At 48.6% G+C, this 20,206-nt stretch overlaps 1 protein-coding gene across 2 annotated transcripts in view; it reads left to right on the plus strand.

Moving 5' to 3' along the window:
- The window catches only part of Kcnh1 (potassium voltage-gated channel subfamily H member 1), a 304,488-nt gene that overhangs the window by 242,595 nt on the left and 41,687 nt on the right, over nt 1-20,206 (plus strand). The window lies entirely within an intron of this gene.

Raw genomic sequence — 20,206 nt, forward strand, 5'->3', positions numbered from 1 at the left:
CACACACACACACATACACACACACACACACACACACACATACACAGAGTCCTTGAGAAAAACACACACACACAGTCCTTGTGAACTACACACACACACACACACACACACACATACAGAGAGAGAGAGAGAAAGAGAGAGAGAGAGAGAGAGAGAGAGAGAGAGAGAGAGAGAGAGAGAGTCCTTGGGAGCTCCTTCCACACTCAGCCCACTTCCTCCTGCTCTACATTCCTGAGCTTTCTCCTTTCTGAGGAGTGACCAGCCAGTGCTCCATCGAGCTTTCCGTCCTTGGCTGGACGACCATAGGCCTTAACTTCAAGAGGCTAAAGATGTTCCCAGCCAGTCTCAAAGCTTTGCTAGCGAGTCGCTTTCTCTATGAGCCAGGCACACTCTGTGTTTCTGACAAATCTCCGGTGTGGTGGTGCTCCCGGCTTCTATGTAAGTGCTCCACCCACTCTTACATTCTTCTCTATGATTCTGAGCCTATCCTCTACATTTCCCAGCTATCTTAGAAGATCTTATTTGAGCACCTCCTAAGAAGCGAAGAGTCAAGGTGTGAAATGAACCCAGGCTGCCCTGTGACTTGTGTGATAGCATCTGCCTTTGAAGAGCTCAGATGAATAGACTCAGTGTCAGCTCGTTCCCTCCAAGGGGACTCTGAGCATCTGCATTAAGGGTCATGTGCCCAGTCTCTCATGGGCGTCTGTACGCATCATAGCTTGGTCACTGTGTCACATAGCTCACTATAAACTTTGTTCGCTTTGGTTTTCTTTTTACTGGTGTCCCACGACAGCCCTGTTCTTTGCTTAGTCCTCTAGGGTGAAGCTTCCAGCCCCTCAGAGGACCCTCGCTCTGAGGCTTCTTTTTAATCTCAGTCTAAGGAAAGCCTGTTGTATTTTAATCCAGTGAGCACCACTCACCTAGGTGTAGCTCTCATTATATTTCTAATTAACCACTTACTGAGTGTCTCCCTTGCTGTCTAGATGTCTCACGGGGGCCAGGCCTTGTATACTTGACCTACTTGTCTGCCCTGCCCAGATGACTTAGAGTGTTAAGAACCGAGGGAACAATCAAAGCACCTGTAAGGAAATAAACAGATCAATGCCATGCCTCCCTCCTGTTCCTGCGAGATTTAAAGCCTTTCCTGCAAGATGGCATCTGTAGAGAAACCGTCCTGCGTTCTCCCTCTGGAGCTTGACTCGTATACCCTATGATATCCCAGAACTCTTCACTGCTCCAGAGGCCCTCAGGTAGCGAGGATTTCAGCCAGCAATAAATAATAATCGCCTTTCTTTATTATCTCTATGGCCAAGTATACACTAAAGTATTTGCATAGGTTATAATCTCACTAAGGTGCTGAAGACTCAGAGGCCCCGTGGGTTAGATAAATTCAGAGGCTCCTGCTCTGAGAAGATAATTAGAGTTCAAATCAACAGATCTGGCGATGATCAAGATTGGGCTCTTCAGAGTGGTGAACCCGGTCTCTGTTCTTGAGACACAGATCTGACCTATAGGTTTCCAGTGATGTGAAGAGGCTGCAACATCCAAGCCTGCTACCTCCTAAGAAGCTCTGTGCAAGCATCACGTTCCTGGACACCACCTAAGTGCATCTGGGCATAGTGCAGACACGCTAGGGCTCGCCTGATGTCTGTTGGTGCTGGACAGTCTTCTCAGGGACGGGGCCTGTGGGTTATGCTGAGTTCACATCATAGCTGTGAAGCATAGTGAGGCTGGCTGACCCCGATCACATTCTCTTTCCTGTGGCTCAACTCCACTGATGCAGAGGTGACAGAAACCTTCGGTGACAGGAACAATCAGGGCTATAATTTGCTTCCGGCCATCATGAGGAGCCAGAGGAGTGACAGCTTGCAGTTAGATGCCAGATTAAATGGAAATTCACTGCTTGGCTGGGTCCTGGAGACTCAAGCAGAGGCTTCGAGCCTGGCCAGGACTGGGATAGAAGCCTTTAGACAAGGAAAGTTTACTAACCCTGAGCCATGGGAGCAGTGGGGAAAACTTTCGGTGGGTACTGATAAGAGATATCAGTTTACCTACCTGGAGACAAACCTGGATCTTACTGGGTACCGCTGGTAGCCACCTTATTGCTGGGTGGCTGGTTCAGTAGCATCGGTTAATGATCAGGCATTTGTCTGGACATGCTGAGTTAAGAACAATAAGAATCGCTTTGCTGAGCAATAAGAAAGAACTCAAGAGAGTCTGCAGAGGGAAACCTCTGGCCAGCTTCACATCTCCCCTTCCCCCGCCACCCCCAATCCCCAGTGCATTTCTAGATCTTTCCCTATCTGCTCTTGCCCAAGGAGAAGTTGCCTGAAAATTCCATAGGAACTGCTCAGGCTTTCAAGGTAGGGCATCCTTCAGGGCTAGCTTTCTTCCCCATATAACAAGTGGGTCAGCATGGATGGAGAAATTATATTCCAACTGGGCTGGGTAAGTTGGCTGTGTCCTCTCCAATTCCCATGGTACGTGGCAATCTCATAGCAACCCATCAGCTCCCAAACCATTGGCTTCTCCGGCTTTTACTGCTCCTGGGCTGTGCATTGTAATGAGAACCCGCATATTTTCCATGGCAGGTTTAATTTTTAAAAAGCCCCTTTGCTTCAGGCGGCATGCTGAGGGCTGTGCCTTATTCCTGAGAGATCTATTTGCAGATAGCTTATGTGTGCTGCTGTGTTCCCAGCACGCTTCCTTGCAAATGCTTAAACCATATGGGGAGATAACTTCTGGTTCGTGGAGTACAGAGTTTTAAAAGAGGTCACATGTTTGTATTCTATGGCATCTAAAATCCAGCTCGCTGCAGCCACACCTGGCGCCTCCTGTTGGCGATGTGTCGTGTTGCACTCTAACTCCAGGAGCCCCCTGGGCGAAGTGAAGCTTTCCGCTGGATTCTCCTCACCTTAAGCAGGAAGAGAGGCTTCTGCAGGCTCGGGATAAAACCACGGCAGATGGTGGAGTGGAAGAAAAGTGTGTCAAGAGAGAACACAGATGACAGGATGTTAGAACTCTTGACAAAACGAAGGCTCTTGCCCACAGCTAGCAAAGCCATGCAGGGAACTGGCAGCATCTCCTTTCCCGAGGCCCTAATACCAGCAGCTGGAGGACCCTACCAGAGCTTGGGTTCCGAAAAGTTACGGAACAGTGGTGCCCAGCTCAGGCAGTGTGCTGGGTGCTGGTCCTCAGTTTGATTCTGTTGGCAGTGGGACGGACTCGGAAAGGTTTCTTCAGAAATGGAGGACGGGAGAAAAATACTGGCACAGAGAAAGTTGGGGGGCTTGAGAAATAAAAGCAAAGATGCCCATGCCTGGGGGCCTTGGGGAGTGTGAGTGGGTTTTGCACATACTGGTTTTGGAGGAGAGGAAACTGTGCCGGTTTGGCACAGCCTAACTTCTTGCTCAGAGAGGCAGATGCTTTTGCAAACCCCAGACTGTGAGCTGGGCTAGGACTCGCATACCAGATCCAGGTTTCCTTGATCCTCCCCCTCCTGGTCCAATGAGCACAGCGGCAGAGCTTGGTTTGGCTGTTGAACCACAAGCCAAGGCTGCTGGAGAGCTGCCAGCATCTTCATCCCGGGCTTTGTGTTAAGCACCTCCTAATTCCTCCCTGACATTTCTCTCAGGTTGGAACCTGAATAGGAATGTGTTCAGCGCTAAGCCTGTTGACTAGTGCTGGAGGCAGGGCCCAATTATCTGTGGTCATAGGCAGCAGAGCTCTGTGGAGTCTATCAGCAATCATTTCCGCCCACCCCAGGGAACCTGTCAGCAGAGCTGTTTCTGTGACCAGGAGCAACACACACACACACACACACACACACACACACACACACACACTGGGCTTCTTCCTGCCCTTTCTGTCCCTGCAGATGGCTGCCCTAGGTACACAGGGTCACAGTCTGGTAGGGCCTAAGCAGAACCCTGTTATCACAATGTTGGGGGCTCTGGTCACTACTGCCTCCATCTGAGGAGCCAGGGACTGTCTGCTCCTGCATTTCCATGGCTTGAGGGTTGCTTGCTATCTGGGATCACTGAACTCCCTGTGGGCAGTGCTGGTGGTGGTGGTAGTGGTGGTGGTAGTGGTGTCTGTGAATGTGTCTCTCTATGTATGTTTGTCTCTCTGTCTCTATGTGTGTGTCTGTCTTTTTCTCTATCTCTGTGTGTCTCTATATGTGTCTATCTCTCTGAGTGTGTCTCTGTCTCCCTCTCCTCTCTCTTCTTCTCTCTCTCTCTCTCTCTCTCTCTCTTTCTCTCTCTCTCTTTCTCTGTATATATGTGTGTGTATCTCTGTGTGTGTCTGTGAATGTGTCTGTATGTGTGTGAATATCTCTCTCTCTCTCTCTCTCTCTCTCTCTCTCTCTCTCTCTCTCTCCCACCCTCCCTCCCTCCCTCCCTCCCTCCCTCCCTCCATGTGTGTGTGTTTCCCTAAAATGAATCATCCCAGAAGCTGTACTAGGGGAACAAGGTGGAAAACACACCCAACCCCTCTTGGCTACCAGTTCCCCGAGTATCTTCTATCCCTGCTAGCACTTAGTGTTGTGGACCCAGCTCTGCTCGGCTGGGGAGGCTTTGTTCCTTCTTTTGGGAAGATGTAAAACCTGGCAAAGTGCTATACAGTGGTTAGCAATTTGTGGACGTGCACTTCATGGAGACTGAATGTTCCCATCTGAGACTAGCGGCTTTTGTGAAAAATCTTTAATACTTAGAATGTACTGGGCAGGAGGGGGTGTTGGGAAAAACAGGAAATGGGTTTAGGAGGCACTTGAGAGCCAGGGTCTCTTAAACCAGGGACCCTTCAAGGAGTTTAAAAATAAATCATGTCTATAGGACACTTAAGATCCCGAGGCTTTGACTGAGGCAACAATAGATGTCTCCCTACTGAAAAGATGGGGGGCTTCATGACAGACCCTGTTTTCTCTTCACTGTGGCCAAGGGCAGCCTGTGGGGCAGCCTGGCTCTGAGCTGCCAGTGTCATCTGAAGTGTGAGTCTCAAATTACTCCCTTAGTTATCAGCTGCTTTGCATGGTTCTTCTGGTATTTGTGTGCACCCTGCATTTCCTGGGATCCTCAGGCTTCAGGGTGAATCATATAAGAAGCATCTAAAAAGTGGCACTGTGATACTGTGGCCCTCAACACCATCATCCAGGAATCTCCTAGTGGGCTAGTGCCTTGTGGTTGCCACAGCACGTTGTCACAAACTTGGTGGCTTTAAACAGCAAGTATTTTTATCTCACAGCTCTGGAATGCAGAGGTTGGGAATCAAAGTCAGTCAGTAAGGCCATATTTTCCTTGAGCCTGGAGGGGAGGACCATACCAGTCTCTGGTGGTTTCTGGCTATCATTAGCTTATGATAGCCTGGATGTAGTCTCTGTCAATATTCAGATGCCCCCCTCCCCCTTGTCTGTGTGGAAAATCTCTCTCTCCCTTTTCTGATAGAACATCAGTCTTTGGAAGTGGGCCAACCCAAAGAGAGATCCATCTTGAGATCCTTACAGTGGCTACATTTGCAAGGACCTCTTTTCTGCGTAAGGTCAGGAGCATGAGTCAGATTTAGGACTTGGAAATGTTTAGAGGTACACACTGTAGTCCACTTCTTCACCCCATTTCTCCTCTGCACCGGTCTTTCTATCCCTCTGCTTTCTCGTCCCCCGTTCCTCTCTTCCTTTCTCCTCTCTCTCTCCGTGCCTTCTCTAAGGACCTTAATTGGCACAGACAGTGTCTCTTCTTGCAAACAGGGTTTGTGTGTAAGCTGTGTTTCTTTGCCTTGGTGGTTTTGGAACAGGGTCTAAACACTTGGTTGTTCACTGGTTTCTTTAACTCTGAGCAAGATAGCATTATCTGCAGGCGTCCCATGAGCACTGTCCCCCTGCTAGCCTGAGGGACCATCTGCTTGATAAAGGGATTCACAGACACTGAGGGTCTGAACACCTCAGGTGCTGGCCTGACCTAAGCAGTACCCACAGCTTCCTGCTAGTAGGGGTGGTGAGTGTGATGAGACACCAGGGGTCACGAAGTTGCCTTCATTTCAGATGGTTACGAACGATCTATAGCTGACTTTCTAACTCTGTGTAATTATCTTATTCTAAATCTTTTGATAATTCCTGACAGCTTCTGAATAGGATCCAGGCCCAGAAGTCTCATGCAAAATTCTGTGTCCAGTGGCTTCATGCCCCTACCCCATTGAGCTGTGACAGGCACACAGCCTGCTGTGAGCTTTCTGCTGCATAGGTGACCTCCTCAGCCTTATCCCTCCCTCGTGGCCCAGTCTAGCCTTCAGGCGCCAGCTCCAATTCTCTTTCCTGCTTACGCCCCTCCCCGAGGTGCCTCTTCCAGAAAGCTCTGCCCAGGAGACTCCTGCTGGCCTTGCTCACCCTCTCGCTCTTCCTCCAGGGGAGGAGGGGGTTTCTACTGTGGAGTTAAGCCAGCCCACTTGTACTGAGCATTTTTGCCCTGAATTATGGGCTGGACTTGGGGTCTACCCCTGTCTGCCCTTAGAACAAATTCTGAGCTGAACCTCGCTAATTATGAAATGTGAAAGCTCTGAGTTCTTCTATCTCCACCAGCCTTGCCTGCTAATGATCTTCCTATCCTGTTTGCTCCAGAGAGCAGAAAATCTCAGTGCCACAGCAAAGGGGCCATGGAGCAGACCTCTGAGACTCATGATGAGTTGGCACCGTCTCCACACCTATCCCTGCTTGACTCGCAGGCTCTGTCTCTGTCCTCTGATTCCCCTATAATCCTATCCTGGCCAAGCCAAAATAAGATCCCACCTACAGCTCAACAGAATTTTAAAGTACAGTTGGAAGACCATGGTTCCTTTCCCGTGAGCTGGCTTATAAAATGAAGTATTTGGGAGGAAGGTTAAATTCCTAAGCCTTTTCTGGGCTCTGTTTCCACCACAACCTAAACTATGTCTAGTTTTACACCTTGTGTCCCAAACAAGTTTGTCAGGGCTTGTGTTGCTGGGTTTTAAATGTAGCTGAGTCTCAGCCATGGACTGGCTTTTCTGACTTAGAATGGGCATTATTCAAGAGAGTCCCCCTTGAGAAACAGCTCTGTGTTCTACCCAGGATCTCAGTGGCAGGGTAGGAAAAGGCTCTCCAGCCAACTGACCCTGCAAACCTTACCTCCCACTGCCTTGCTTCCTGTATTGCCTGCCTCCCTCTGGTTCCTGAGAGCCAAGTCCTTCACCTGTGTGCCTGCTGAGGTGCATTTTCCTGTCCTCTCCTCTGCCTGTGCCTTCAGTCCTGCCACAGAGAGCGGACTCTGCAGAGGGCCAGTCACACAGCAGCACCGCCACACAACTAGATGTGTGTTAGAAATGCAAACCCTTGCTGCCTCCCCTGACCAGGTGAGCTGGGAACTGCCGCTTAACAAGGTCCCAGCTGATGTATGTGCACATAAGAGACTGAGAGACAGTGCTTGACAGAAATAACGGGATGGAGGCAGCCCCCCATCTGTGTTGATGGGGAGGTTGTTGAGGCCCTGAATCAGGACATCCAGAGCTGCTCGTAGGTGATGGATAGGTTAATGGAAAGGATCTATGATCTAAAGCTGGGGTGTGGGCAGGAGATCTGGGCTTGCCACATACTGCTACCTCCTGTCCCCCAGCCTCTGGTTCCGCATATGAAATTACAGGAACAGTACCGAGGAAATAAAGCGTATACAAGTGTCTTGTCCAAATACCAAAGTGTATATGAATGCATACAAAGGTACCCGCACATTCTTGAGTGCTAAGGAGGAATTGAAACTCTGTCCTGTTTGGGTTCTTATAAGAGGCAGAGTGAGAACTCTGGTGGTATTTGACTGGGACAAGAGATCACAGGTTCTAAGGGCCAAGCCTCCAGGCAAGGCCAGACCTGGCTGCCACAATTGGATAGACAAACGGAAGACTAACAGACAGAGTGAAGAACATAGACTGGAAGCTGGAGCCAGCCAGTGCGGGGTGGGGAGGCTGTGAACCAGAGGTATCCAGTTGGCAGGCGGAAACCTAAGCAGTTAGAACAGGTTGGTTGTGATCAGGGTGAGGAATTCAGGCCTGAAGCTCAGACGAAAGCCAGGAAGTAGCTCAAGTGAGCTAATACAGAAAGTTCTGGGAGATTTCAGAGTAAGAATCCTGGCCACAGAGGATGGGCAGGTGATCAAAAAGCTTAGTCCACTCCCGGTGAATCCTTGTTACAAAGAGTGGGGGAAGGGATGGCAGCTCGACCTTGACTGGGCACATCCATGGGGCAACATGCTTGGGCAAGGTTCTTATCAGGATTGTGTAACTCACACTCAACAGTATCTGTCCCTCAGTGGCTCTTTTCATCACTGTGCCCAAGTAATATGTTTCTCTGCAACATGAAGCCATGTGCTAGGTGCGGAACTGTAACCGCTCCATGGAATGGAGGGATTTTTTTTTTCTCAGTCTCTGAGGCCAATTGGCTGTGAGATGCACAGTTGGTTTTCTGATGAGATGTGCAGAAGCTGATTGATTGGCTGTGAGATATGCAGAAGCTGATTGGCCGTGAGGGGTGTAGAAGTTGATTGGCTGTGAGATATGCAGAAGCTGACCAGCTGTAGTATGCAGAAGTTGATTGGCTGTGAGATATGCAGAAGCTGATTGATTGTGAAGTGTTCGAGGCTTAAGAGAGCCCAAAATGTCTCTTCCACTCCCAACCATTCTTGCATGAGATTCTTCAGGCATTTGAGACATGGGAGCATGTGGTGAGCAGGTTCCTCTTGGCTTCTGTACCTCCCACATGATGCTCACCTCAAGACCTGGCTTCATGTGCTCCAAGCTGTGCTCAAAGAGTGAAAATGGAACCACACAATGAGCGGAGGCCAAAGCACAGGCTGTGGGGCCTGACGCAGCACCCCACCAAGTGCACACACTCAGTGTGAAGCTGACTGCTCTCCGGTCCCTGCTCAAGGAGTGTCTCAGCAATGAATAACATGCATGTGCTTTCCTGTAGACGATGTTCCTGGGTGCCATTGGGTGACTCTTTGTGGTTCCTTTCCATGATGGATTTGTCTCATTTCACAAGTATAAACCAGTTGGTGGAGTGGCTTAATTGTAACTGGGAAATTCCAAACTGTATAGTACCATAGGGCACTGCCATGCTCATGAGTGACACTAATGGATTAAAGAAAGGGTCCCTTTAAAAGGTGAAGCAGACTGTTAATTGGTAGAGTACTTATTTCCATGTGGAGATGGGGCATGAGGGCTGAGCTGTGTGTGTTCCTCAGAATTTCATCTTCCCTCCAAGTCTTCACGTTTATGAAGGTGCTCATTCAATCCCCAGTAAACACAGTGGCATGTGCCAGCCCTGTGCCACCCAAGTACCAACCTATGGGACAAGAATTTAAAATACTTTGCCCCTAGGTTCCCCATTTCCTGCCCTTCTTAACTCCACACTCAGAAACCAGAGTGAAAGAAACGCTCTGGGGTCTAGAACATGTGCCCCTTGCCAAGTCCCCGCTTCCTGAGACACAGAGCCCTGATCCAGCTGCTCTGTGGAGCAGGCAGAGTATGCACAGCCCAGCACTGTACCCAATCTCTCTCCAGCTCTCCAGACAGCGGTTAAGTCCAGTAACATCGGGGAGGAGTCGGCCGTGTCGAACCCCACAGCATAGGCCCATTTTGATAAAGTCAGCTTGGCAGTTGTACCATTCAGTACAGACCATGCTTTCTATTTAAAGCTCAGCCCCCTGTCCTATCCCTTGCTTCTCCAGCTCTCTCTTTGATACATGGGAAAGCCTTTCACACTTCCTTAACATCTCTGTCATCCATCTATTGCTGATCCAGGAGACACCCAAGGCCATCCAGAGCCAATGCACACCTTTTCTTTGTACCCTTCTTCAGAAAATCCTGGTGTGTCTTCTGCCTGTGACCTGGAAGGGGTCTTGTGGTGTGATATATATAACTCTAGCTTGCTGCCATCCCAAGAAAGAAGAGTGGAAGGCCTGGTCTTCAAGGGCACACGGACAGTTCAGAGGGGCTGCATTTGAAGGCACACATTGCTATGGGATCATTCAGACATTTGAACCTGAGCAAACCACACCTCCAGAGCCTGAGCTTCTTCATCCAAAAGGAGAGAAACCACATCTCTGCCTCCCTGTTTAATCTGTGAAGAGGGTTCAGTAAGAACACAAAGGAGGAGTAGACGTTCTTAAAACTGCCTTAGCGAAAAGTACATCCTGAGCCTTGCCTCAGAGCACAGGGGGCCAGGGCGTGTGTGCACACCCAACAGGTGCGGTCTGAATGGAGCAAAGAGGCATGGAGGAGGGAGCCCCTGGAGTTGGGCACCATGATAGCAGTAAAGGTCTCTGCACTGTGTTTATCAGCAATAGCATTGATTAGACCCCGCGGTATTATATTGTGTGGAACTAGCACACGCAGCTCCCCACTGTGTGTCTGTTCTGGGTCTCCCTCCCTGTTCATTTGCCAACTCTCTCTCAATGTTGGATTCCATCCCAGAAGCTGGCTTCTGGCTGCACGGTCACCATGGTTTTCCTCCTGTGTCCTGCCTCTGTTCCCAAGGTCTGCCTTGAAAATCCTAGAACTGGCAGCTGCAGAGGAAGAAGCACCTGGGTGCTTCCCCAGGCATCCAGCTCTGCTTGGAGGGAGGCAGGGTGGGTGTGGGCAGAAATCCCCCAGAGGAGGTGAGGCATTTTCCTGGGTGTGTTTCCAGAACAGAATGAAGATGGGAGACCCTTGTTGATGCGTGCTCCCTGCTTGGTATCTCCTTATGCCAGACTTTCAGCTTTCCAGTCCTGTGACCACCTTTCTTAGTTGTCATGCATGGTTTTTCAACTACTTTTAGGAACAAGAGGCCATCTGGAAACATAGTTTGGGATGCTAAAATACCGGAATTTCTAGGCTCAGAAATTCAAGATGACTATTTAAATCCTGGCTAACCTAGAAAAGCCAAGAGGCTGGAAGTTACCCTAAATCATTTCCTCAGAGCTTCCCCAGCTCTCCTGTTCCTGACCCAAATTAGTTTCCCTCAGGTCTTACTCATTGCGCCCTTTTCTGTATTAATAGAACTTAAACATTTTACTATTCTGAAAGTATGATCGTTGGTTAATATTTGCTTCTCCGAGCCCCTGCGGAATCCCCATAAATTAATTAACTGCCTTTTCGCCTTGCTTGACAGGTTCCCCTCTCTGCTTCTGTGCTACCAAGTTTGGCTCTTTGTTTAATGAAAAAGCAAATTCCGGACCCTGTCCTAGGCTTGTTGGGCTAGAATCTTGGGGTTAGGGTGAGGCAGAGCAGCCTGTGCTTTTGTTGGAACTGTGGTGATGCCAGTGCCTGCTAAGCCTTGAGAGCCACAGCCTTTGCTTAGGGACAAATTCTGCAATGCCATCCGGGTTACAGAGTAGACTTGCCCAGGTTGAGGGTCAGACAGAAGAGAGATATACATCCTTGAGGCCTCTCATTGCTCCACGGAGGGATACTGTCATTTCAAACATTCTGTATCTGAACTCTGATGGAGATCACCTTCTGCTGCCCATCCACACTCCACAGAAGACAAGCAAGAAGCCAGCTTCTAGTGGAGAATGGAGAAAGGCTATAGACAGGACCTGTGTGGGACACTGAATCCTTATAGTAGGCTCTAGGACAGCCTGCTACATATAGACTACCCACACCATGGAAGGTAATAGATGCCCCAGCCCCTGACAGGTGGAGCTAGCTGCAGACCCTCCCGTGGCAAGAAGTAGGGGTCCCCAGATTCAGCCAACTAGGTACCTAGATAGTAAAAAGTAAATAACAAGTTTCTGAGGGCTGTGTTGAGATCATGGGATGGGTCTAGCACAAAGGAGGGCATTTTGGAGACAAATGAGTAAGGATGCTTCTGCTGTAGAGTGTCCTGCTGCTCAAATATTTGATCACTAGGTATACTGATTATACAGTAGACATACTAGTCAGTTTCTATGCTGTAAGAAAACATGTGGGCTACGTCAACCTATAAACAGGACTGGTAGATTTCACCCTATTTCTGAACATCATAGCAGGGAACATGAGGGAGAAAGAGCTGATTATGTTGTGGTGACTGGCCTGGGCCAGAATCCCCTTCGGGAACATTCCATCATTGAACTTTCCCCTTCTACTAGGATCTACCTCCCAAAGACTCCACCACCTCTCAGCTGGGAACTAAAGGACATTTAAGATCCCACCCACAATAGTAAAGAGCTTGCTTGAGGGGCAGACCAGAGGTTGCATTCACCCTAGTCCTGTATGCAGACCAGAAACACCCTGCTCTTGGGGAGCCCTCACGTTCACAGCCTCACATGAGCAGCCTGGCTTCTGGGAGGTGTCCTAAGGTGCCAGGCCTATGCAGGCTGCAGAGAGAGTCCCTGCATCCCTGGCTAAACAGGCTGTGTGTTGCTGGGACTGCTTTCCTCTCCCTGAATGGAAGAGTGAACTGAAGACCGGCAGCAGAGGCATCAGAGAGGTTACCTGGTCCCTGGGAAGGATCCTCTGGCTGATTCCATTTGCCCTGCAGCTTGTCCCAGGCTGCTCTGCCCATCTTGAGTGTTTGCTTAGTGGCTTTGAACAGTTGGAAGGACATGGAGGACTTCTTCCTTTCTTCCTCCTTCTCTACTCCCGGGCCCCTGCTTGCTCACTGTCTTTTGTGAAGCAGGCTATGTTTACTTTGGCATATGAGACATTTACAAAAGACCTGCTCGTGTCTCCTGATTTCCTCCTGGTGTTTTCATCTTTACCCCTTTCCCACATTCCTGCTGGGATACATTTTCCGGAACTATAAATACCATAGGTGACAATACTTTGAAGCCTTTTTGTAATGTTCTGCACACCTCAAACATCTTCATGCACACACAATAAACACGCACATGTGTGTGCACATACTCATGCATACACACACAAATGCATAGATGTGTGCACACATATCCATCATGAACTGAGCTTTTCTCATCTTGTTTTAAAACTTGCACCTGTGGGTTCATTGTTCTTCCATCTCACTCTGTGTCAGGCCCCCAAGTAGCCTCTTCCCGACAACTTCTCCTTGATCTCCTGCCCAGAGGCAACGGCTGGGAGGCCCAGGCCTTGTGGACACAATCAGGATATTTTTCATTTATGAGTATTACTGGGAATGTTTCTGGGACTGAAACCCAAACCAGATGGTTTGGGCTGAAACCCAAACCAGATGTCACTCAAGTTCATCCCCATTTAACCAGAATCACCATCCATTCAGCCTCATGCTGGGAAAAAAAATGGAGAGATGCCTGGTCTGTGCACCACCTCTGCAGCCCAGAGGAAATTATGACCTATGAACTATCCAGTTCTATGTCCTATCAGATGTGACCCCACATGGCCCTCCTGAGGACTTACAGAGAAGACTCGCGGAGAGCCAATACCTAGGGCTCCTGGTGGAACTGTGGGAATCCTTTCAGGGGAAACCACTGTGGCCAAGGTAACCCTGAGCAAATGGCCCCCTTGGCTGAGATTGATTCTGCCCAGACACACGGCACAGTGAGATGCTTTGCAGATACATTCCCAGAAGAAAGACAATTCCTTCAGAATCTACGGTGACTAGGCCTGGCCCTTTGTCCTTTTGTTCTTGTCTGTTTTCTTGGCCTTTGCATGACCTAGTGGTTCTGGGAAGGCCTCTGTTTGTGCTGCCATTGCTTGTTGTCCTCAGCTCTAGCAGGTGACGTCCTGACTCAGCCCTGGCAGCTCCCCCAGCTGTCTCCCTTCCAGGAGTCCTGAGGGCAATATCTTTAATCAATTTGTTTCGGGAAAATTCAGCAAGATTTTCCTGCCAGGAACCCCATCCACTGAGCTGCTGTTAATTTAACTGCTCTTCTGAGCTTCCCAGTGCACTTCTATGGGGTCCTCCCTCACCTGCCCCACCCTGTCAAGTTACACAGTGCTGAGCCTCAATGCAGGGGCCAGAAGTAGCCTGACCGCCACCTGTGGGGTGGATGTCTGTGGACTGACAGCACTTGGTTTGAGCAGCAGAGCTAGACCCTTCCTTCACTAAGATGCACATTCTGTGGTTCAGGGCTTCTGCAAGGGCCTTTCACTCACACCTGTGTCTCTACCCTCCTCGTAGCTATGCCTTGACAGCATTGCTCAACTGCAGCTGGGTATCAAGAGACCCATGGAAGAAGGATGCTGTGGTACATACCAATCAGCTCAGTGGCATGGAAGGAGCCTAGAAAGCAATGAAAGCCATCTCCAAGGCTCTTGGGAAGGAAGTCAATTTGTCTTCTGATTGCCTGTCAGTCATAGCTATTGGGTTTCCCTTACCTCACTCCTTTTGTCTTCCATCTGTACACACAGGAGGACTGAGGGATGGGACTGCTGAGGAGAAGCTCTTGGCTCAGGTCTTCCTGCCTTCCTCTCATCTCTGGGGGCATTTCTGTACCATGTACATGGACTCTGCTATGTTTTCCAGTGTGGTTGAGTTTGTTAGAATGAATCCCTCTATCTCCTTGTTGGTAAGTTCTGTGGTAACACAAGCTGAAGTAAGGAGACATACAGGATGGCCTTACTTTCCTATTTTCAGTGTCCAGTATCTGTGATGACAGGTTCGGAAGCCAGTTTATTCATTCAATACCACCTTCCCCCTACCCAGCCATTGGAAGAATCCAAGAGACTGCTTATCAGAGTCTGGGATACAGTAGCTGAGCCCAGTCTGCACCGTAGAAACCGGTCCTTTTTAGACTCGACTTGTATGATGTTCCGGGTCAGTGTCAGTTCTCACCTTGTTCCCCCTGAGTTGTCTGAATGAGTCTTGAGGAATTACCCAGATTATCCATGACTATGCTTATGAGAGATTGTCTTGATGGTTGACGTAGGTGGTCCTAGCCCACTATGTGTCATGACATCCCTAGGCTAGCTGTCCTAGGCTATGCAAACAGCTAGCTAAGAGAAGGCCAGAGGGTGAGCCATGGCTCCTGACCCAACTTCCTCTCGGTGATAGACTGTGACCTGGAAAGTGTAAACCTCATAAGCCCTTTCTTCCTCAACTTTGCTTTATGTTAGAGTGTTTTATTCCAGCAACAACGTGAATCTAGACCAGAGGATCTGGCAGGCACTTTGGCCTCTCTGAGGAATATGTGGGGTTGAGGCAGTGCGTTCAGTGCTGTTTGGAGACAGTTTTGTCTCCCATCTCAACCTCTGGAGCTCGTTTTTCCTGGAGATCTTTTATTCTCCCTCATGCGGCTGTTGCAGAGATGCCCACACTCTCTTTCCTTCTAGCTCCCTGTTATCTCTCAGTTCCTGCTGGCCTTCCCAAGCTCGGGTGTTTCTGCCAAAGGCTTTTGTAATAATAGAAAAATATTTTTCAATCATCAAATTTGAGCTGAGAGGGTTTTTTTTTTTTTTTAATCAGGGAGCTAGAAGGCAGCTACTGTAACCAGCAAATGCAACCCCAGCAGGTAGGAAATGGAAGAGCATCCATGGTTACTGCAGGTCACAGCTTCTGCAGCATACAGGACTGAGGATCAAGGCATGGAAGAAGAAAACTAAACCCTCGGACAGGACAATTGAGCCAGATAGTCAGACTGGACTGAACATAGGAGGCTTATACCCCGGCAAGTTTTTCTTTGAGTCTAAGTATAGCCACAGCTGTCAGAAGGCAAAAGTCTGTTTGTTTAGTTAAGATAGTGTAAAGAAATTTATTAGTGAGTGGTTCTTGGGTTGTAAAGAAAGCTGGGTGGGGTTTCTTTTCAGAGATGGTGTTTCCTGACGTGGAGATATTGGCAGGCATGGGCCTGCTTGGTCAGTCTGTTTTGTCTGCTCCCTGTTACCCCTGCTTTGTGAACATGTATGCAGCATCTTCAGTCCCTCCCTCCAGCCCCTGGGTAGGTCCCCCCCCATGAAGCTCTACCCTCAGCTTTTGTCTCTCTGACAGTCCTAATTCTCTGGAATTCCTGAGGATTAAGTGTCTGCTTGTTGATTTGTTCTTTTTTTTCTCCCTTGCATGTATCTGGAGCTGACATTTAAGACAGAATCTAAGATGGGATAGCATAGCCTCTCCTACCAAGGAGTCAAGGGTCTGGCTTCCTAGAGCTGGGTTCCTGTCTGTATGACAGGGTCCTCCTCCTAGGGGCACAGAGGATGCTGTCCAGGGTGCTGACCCATTCTGCTTTCTGCTGGTCACTTCCAAACTGGCAGGGTTTTTCAGCCTGAAATTCTTGTTGGCTAAAGCCTTCTGGCCGATTTCAGAATAAAGCTATAAGCGTTTTTACTTAGAACTGGGCACTTGTGCCAGGCAGCTAATGAGATTTATCAGCTCTCCCTTGTCTCTGACCCCACTTGTCTCTGCTCAATGATAACAAGCCTGGTCATGTCAGTGAAACAACACAAGGCCAGCCCAGCAGAGGATGCCTGTGGTACAGTTGGGGACTGCCAAGTTGGCAATATCTCCTTGGACATTGCACAGCTATCTATGGACTCCTGGAGGCAAGGAAGAAAGTCATGTGATCTGGAGCAGATTCTAGATATTACTTGGGGCAGGTGCCTTGTACAGCACCTGAGCCTAGAAGTAGCATGGGTGGCAATGGGGGACAGAGAGAAGGGGATGTCGACAATGCTTCTTACCCTGAAGTGGAGTGTCTCTGCAATGAAGACTGATGTGCTGCTGTCCTGTCCTAGATCAGTAGCTCTGGCAGAAGTGAGAGAATCGCCCAGTGCCCCCCTCCCTCTCTCTCTCTCTCTCTGTCTCTCTCTGTCTCTGTCTCTCTCTCTCTCTCTCTCTCTGTGTGTGTGTGCGTGTGTGTGTGTGTGCGTATGTATGCACATGTGTGCATCTGAGAGCAGCAAGCATAAGGCTTGTGGTCTGACAACCAAAATAATGGAACTACTAATGATTTGGTCAATACTTTGGGACAATAGAGTTTGTAGGTTTACAATGGGCAGTATGGCAAACAGGTAAGCTTCAGAAACCAAAAGGAAGTTCTAGCTGGCTTTAGGATTTTAGTGGTCATCAGTATGTTAAAGGTATGAGACTGGGTTTAGTGATAGGATAAAAAAAAATATGCCTACAAATAAGGTCAAAGTCTGGATTCTAAGAGTAAGAATAGATGTTTATTGACTCAGTCAACTACATAATATTAATATTAAATGCTAAATACTAGACAATACACAAATAGATAGTCCTTTGTTTACACAAAAGACAATAATATACACTGAGTCTAAAAAGCCCTCTTCTAAGATTATGTAGGAGGGTAGGTGATTGTGGAACCAGCCTTCCTCTCTCCTTGCTTCTCACCAGGAATGCAGAGAGGAAACCCAGGAGTCAGGACATGAGGCTTGAAAGGGCAAAGAAAGGAGCTTGGGGCACTGAAGCAGGCCTGCCTTCTGTCCTCCCAAATATTTGAGGAGGGGTGAGTTATGTTAGTACAAAATCATATGACTCTGGAGTAGAATAGACTTGACTTACAATAAAGCGTGGGGCTGGAAGGAAGAAGTGCTCTGTGGTCTCCCTGCCTGTCTCCTCTGAGACATTGTGGGAGAAGGCTTCAGAAATGAAATCAGACACTGTTGTCACCCCAAAGAGGAGATGGCTGCTGTTGAGGTCCGGATGCTGTTTAGCAGCAGTTGGGGCAGGCTGGGGGAGGAGCAGGTCCCACTTAGGGATTCTGCAGGAAATTCTTTCACATAACCAGTTCCACACTCCCCCCAGTTCATCTGCTTCATGAGTTAATTGGTTCTAATTCTTTAGAATTGGATGCCATGTAATGAAGATATGCATGGTAATGTGGCCTTTGAAGTCTGTAATTTGGATTGCAAGCTCTCCCAATGTTACCTCCTAGAACCCCAGACTGAATCTACCCAGGGGCACTGAATGTGGCTTCTGACATCAGGGAAATCAATGAAGTTGCTGCAGCCATTGGTTTGTTGAACACTATAGGCAAAATAATTTGTGGCCAGACCTTCTACAGGGAAACGGTTAAGACACCCTCCTCTCTTCCAAGGCTGCCTCAATTGAATGTATCCTTATGTTCTCCACACAGCCTCTCTTCATGGCCCTCCTAGATCAACTTTCCCAGAAGCACATATCCTCCTGTCTCTAGGTCAGAGGTCAGGTTCTGACCCACAGCCCAAGAGCTACCTCAGGACTTCCTCTCAGCCAAGGAAGGTCGAGTCTCCAGTATGCTCTGCTGAATGCCCATAGCTGTTGTGGCTCATTCTATAAGAGCTAAGCAAGACCAAGGATCCTAGATTTTACTCAAGGGAAAACAAGAGTCTATTCTGAACCTTAGTCCAGATGAGATAATTGAGCATGCAACTTTGGGTATTGTGACTCCTGTTCCCCATCCAGCAGGGCATTAAACAGGGGTCCAGTGAGATCACCTGAAAGAATGGTGGAACAGGCGAACACAAAGAAGACAGCTTGTCTATAGGCTGATCAAACTGCCGATTATAATTTTTTCACACAGGGGTTATATACACATAGAGGCAGGATGTGGGGAAGGGGATGACACCGGAGCATGGGTGTTCAGGGGGAGTACAGGTATCTTCCAGAACAGGGTATCTGCTGGGTGAAGGTTCAGGGGACAGGTCACTATGACTCCGCCTATGATTTTCTTGTCCTTATCTAAGTTGGTACTATCCACCAAGGCTACCCAAGGTCTATGACTATCCACAAGACCTATGACTACTTGTTCTCATCCAGGCTGGTAAATTTCCACCAAAGCTGCCTGTTTACAGTATCTTATAGCTATCTATTTCAGTGTTTCACCACAGAAACCCAAGACTTTGTGATAGGAGGCTGACTTAGGCCTATGGCTGATTTTAGGCCTTCAGTGTATAAGCAAGGCTGTCCCTGACACTCCTGGATATAGAAAGTCGAAGGTAGAGGGGCTTCCTCAGGTTTTCCCAGAAGTCATGATTCAGATGAACAGACAAGGCAGGCATAGTTCTTGAAAGCTTCCTACCATGCTGTAGCCTTGTGAGCGTCCCCTTTCTCAAATATAATTCCATTGATTTCCACTGAGAGCATTTCTGTCTACTTTGCACAGTTTTCTGAATATGTTATCCACCCCACTGTGGTGTGTGTGTGTGTGTGTGTGTGTGTGTGTGTGTGTGTGTGTGTGTTATGTGTTCCTATGGGCATGTGCATGCATCTGTGCACACATGGAGGTCAGAGCTTAAATGTGGGTATCTTCATGCATCATTGCTACTTTATCCTTTGTGTCGATGTCTCTCACTGAACCTGGAGCTCACTGATTCAGCTGGACTGGCCAGCCAGTGAACTCCAGGGCTCTTCCTGTCTCTGCCCCATGAGCCCTGGCTTACAAATATGTGCCATCACTTATATGTGTTGTGGGATCTGCATGGCATGGACTTTACTGACTTTCTGAATGTATTCTAAGAGCTTCAGTTTGGAAGTTCTCAGATGTGGGTTCAAGAGGCAGACTGAGACTGATTGATGGGTGTGAGGTGTTAAAGTCATGGACAGACAGACAAGAGTGTGATAGGGAGCTGAAGGGAGGACCTGGGCCCCTCCATGACAGAAATGGAAGTCTCTGCTTGTCTCTCACTGAGGACAGAGGAGGTTTCCCAGCGCAAACCTATCCAGGCTCTCTGACTCTCGTGCTGAGGTGGAGGAATGCAGAGATAGGAAACAAGATGAGTAGCTACCAGTACCTCTTTGGTGCAAACTCACTACTCCCTGGGATGGAGGGAGATCGTGGAACTTGGAAGTCTGTTAGCTAGAGATTCACGGTATTTTGGTGGGGACTGTGGTATCTGTCAGAGGAGGGGCTGCTGCAGGGACTGTGGAACGGCAGATGGATTCTAATATTCCATTCTTACCAGGTGAGACCGAAGGCAATCAGGCCATGCCAAGGTCTGCGTATTTTCATTGTATCTTGTCTTGTTTAATATATTGGTCAGGCTGTTCTGATACCAAAAGTAATAAGCAGGCTGGGTGGGAGGGTCTTCTGATAATGAGAAAGTGACATCTAGGCAGCTTATTCTGCACATATGTCAGCCTGGGGCTTCTAATGACCTGTTATTTGATGCAGAATTTGTTGGGGACTTTCCTGGATCTGAATATTTGTGTGGAAACCTAATCTTCAAGGTGATGGTGTTAGAAGGTGAGGGGCGTTGGGAAGTGATCAGGTTGGAGGGCTCTACCTCCATAGAGACACAAGTGTCCTTATCAGTGAGGCCCAGAGAACTGGCCTCCCCTCTCTGGGTGGATGATTCTGCAAAGAGTGCTATTTTTGAATCC

This window comes from Grammomys surdaster, unplaced genomic scaffold, assembly GCF_004785775.1.
Source record: "Grammomys surdaster isolate TR1022 unplaced genomic scaffold, NIH_TR_1.0 130, whole genome shotgun sequence".
NCBI classification, from domain to species: domain Eukaryota; kingdom Metazoa; phylum Chordata; class Mammalia; order Rodentia; family Muridae; genus Grammomys; species Grammomys surdaster.